This window comes from Emys orbicularis, chromosome 1, assembly GCF_028017835.1.
Source record: "Emys orbicularis isolate rEmyOrb1 chromosome 1, rEmyOrb1.hap1, whole genome shotgun sequence".
Lineage (NCBI taxonomy): Eukaryota > Metazoa > Chordata > Testudines > Emydidae > Emys > Emys orbicularis.
In genome coordinates this window covers 94,296,189-94,299,454 of record NC_088683.1, presented here as the reverse complement: position 1 = coordinate 94,299,454, position 3,266 = coordinate 94,296,189, and positions in this window count along the sequence as shown.

The window sequence follows — 3,266 nt, the reverse complement described above, 5'->3', positions numbered from 1 at the left end:
AGGCTGTTCCTGGTAGACACGGCTGCCTTCTGCTTTTTGGCTGGACTCCTCCCTGCCTCTGTGGTTGTTGTAAACTGCTAGGCTGGTGTTACATCATTCAATTGATGGCCACACTATATATAGCCCTTGGCTCACTAGGGTTGTGTGTTGGCTGGAGCAGGTGATGGGGAAGCAGAGTGTGCTTTGCATGCTGGATGGGGCACTGGCAATACATAGGAAGGCAGATGTAGCTGTAGATGTACTATGTATTGTCTTTACAGGTAATTTTATTGATTTTGAGGGGTTGCGCTAGTGAGATTTGCTCTTAAGCACCCTTTATTTTAGCAACATACTGTGCCCAACCCTGCACAGGGGGGAGTCTCCCTCCCCCCTTGGGCACCCATACAGGGAGCAGGCCCAGTACCAATCACTGCACTCCCCCGAGTACAAAGATTTCTCCTGGGTAGCACTTAGAGCCCTTGACAGATGGGGAGGGGGGAAAGCAATGACCTAACATACTCTTCAAGGCTGGTGCAGCAGCTGCACTCCTCCAGGGGAGATTTGGTTCAGATTAGCCAGAATGAAGGCCCCTTTCCCCCCACCCCATGAGCTGAAAGGAGCTGCATTGGGCTGGTCTCAGCTGGAAATCACTCTTTAGAGGTCTTACAGCTGAGCAGCAAGGACAATCAAGAGTGGTAACAAGGCTCTTGGGACCCATCTGGTATTTCTCATATGCAGGCATGGATTGGGCAGCACCAGCCCTGTGCAGATGTGGGGTCAGAGCGACACTTGACAGCGTCTGTCCAGCCGGAAGCGAGTCCTGAGATTGTTGGTTTGGGTGGGAGTGTGACACCTCCTCATGGAAGGACTTTGCTGTCCCAGCTGAATAGCAGTGGCTTTCTGTTATCTTTATCCTCATGGTACCCCGTGTACCTTTGCGTTGATGTGTTTCTGGAGGATAGTGTATGCTTCTTCTGTCTCTGATGTGTTTTAACTCTGATCAGCATTTACGGATTTCAGGAATTCAGAGTGATGAATAAATTAAGTAGAGTGGGTTTGTGGGGTGGCTAGGACAACATCCTTTCACACACACACCCGTCTACAAACAAGTTCTTTGCCACCCTAAATGTGCAGTCCTAGAAATATCACTATATGGAATTTTGAAATAAATATATTTATATCTACCATTTCAAAAGAGCTTGCACATGAGAATTATCTGGGGGATTTAGAGGCACACCAGGCCAGAAATAAATTCCTTGCTGCAATTTGCTATGGTACAGCTTTCTGAAAACAAATGGCTTTGAAATGACTACCAGCAGCTAATAACTGCAAGGTAACACTCTATTCCTTCGAGCACCAGAGGAGCCTGAACCTTTGAATGTTATACTCAAGTTCAATTTGCATCTGGAATTTTGGACTGGGCTGTAGCCCTGGAGATTTAAATGTGGGGGGAAGTAGGGGATTCTTGTGTTTTTGTATCAGGACAGTGGTGGGTGTGAGGTTATTCAGTCTGGTTCCCCCTACAACTCCTGTGAAGCCCGCTTAGGAAGGCTCTGCTAACAGAAGATTGTACCCAGACAGCACAATCCAAAACTTGTAAGTGCTGGGTAATGTTGTTACCATCAATGATACGTGAAGCTCTGTAGGTAAGAGACTCTTCAGAGCGTGAGCTGGCCAGCTGTATTGTGATTAGGAAGCAACCACTCTTCCCCCAGCCCCTATGGTACAGCATTACACAGATTGGCCAGCTACATTATGGGTTTGTTTTTCCTCTGAAGCATCAGGTATCGGCCACTTCCTGAGACACAACCCAGGACTGGCCTAAGGGTCCAGACTGATGTGGTGCTGTTTCTGTGCATAGCTCTAATGCAGGGGTAGGCAACCTATGGCATGCGTGCCAAAGGTGGCACGTGAGCTGATTTTCAGTGGCACTCACACTGCCCGGGTCCTGGCAACCGGTCCGGGGGACTCTGCATTTTAATTTAATTTTAAATGAAGTTTCTTAAACATTTTAAAAACCTTATTTACTTTACATACAACAATAGTTTAGTTATATATTAGAGACTTATAGAAAGGGACTTTCTAAAAATGTTAAAATGTATTACTGGCACACAAAACCTTAAATTAGAGTGAATAAATGAAGACTCGGCACACCACTTCTGAAAGGTTGCCGACCCCTGCTCTAATGGATCCAGTATTGTTGGAATGACAGGGGCCTGCTGTCCCCACAGTAAAAAAGCATTAGCAGAAAAGCATGTTGTATTGCAGATCAGGGACAACACCTTCTCTGTGCAAGAACTGAGCCCCTTAGAACTGCCTGTTCCTAGCTGAATCTGATGTACATGCACTAGCAAGTACATACACACCTTTCCAGGTGAAGTCTTTTATTCAAGTGATCAGTCAAACACTAGCAAAAGCAGCTCTGCAGAGACCACAACAAAGTCTCTTTATTGCAGTCGCATTTAACACCACAACGAACAGAAGCAACTATTGGTGTAGAGAGGAGAGAGAACAGCTCAACAAGCTTGATTGCAGATTCTGGCTGATAACATTTCAGAGGGCTTTCCAAAACAGCCACAGCCTAGCTTTACTGTAATTTCACAAACCAGCTAGATTCCCCGTCCCTCTAAACCCGGGCCTGAGACCATGCCTGCATCTCAATGCATTCAGATTATTGTAGACCTTTTCTACACTAGACTTTATTGCTTAAAGCTTTCCTATGGTGGCAGCCATGGTGGACGTGCCAGTATAGACATGGTCCAGGCTACTGCTGGCATTTTTACCACCACGTTATCTAGATCGGCTCTGGGCAGGGTGAGATGACACAGTAAAAACACCAGTGTCCTGTCTACACTAGTACTACCACCAATGACACAGTAAAAACACCAGTGTCCTGTCTACACTAGCACTACCACCAGCAACAATGGGAAATGTAAAGACAAAAAGGGGCAGACACTGCCTACGAAAGGGAGGATGCAGTTCTGTAATCTCCTTAGCTAGCAAAATGAGTCTCTCAGAAATTTCCCACGCTGGTTCCTTCCGTCTTGATCCACTGAAAAGGCTCCTGGCGCGTGAATCATCATCATGTAGCCTCAGGGGTTCCTTTTCACCACCCTTGCTACAATCCCTCACTCTCACATCATTCCCCCGAGCTTCCCCCAGGAATCTTCCTGGTGTAGCCTGTGTGTGCCAAATGGAGAACTGAACGGTATTTCTCTCACTTCACAGGCGGACATCTTCCAGGGATGGTTCTGTTGGCATTAGCCCCAGAATCCACAAGGATAATG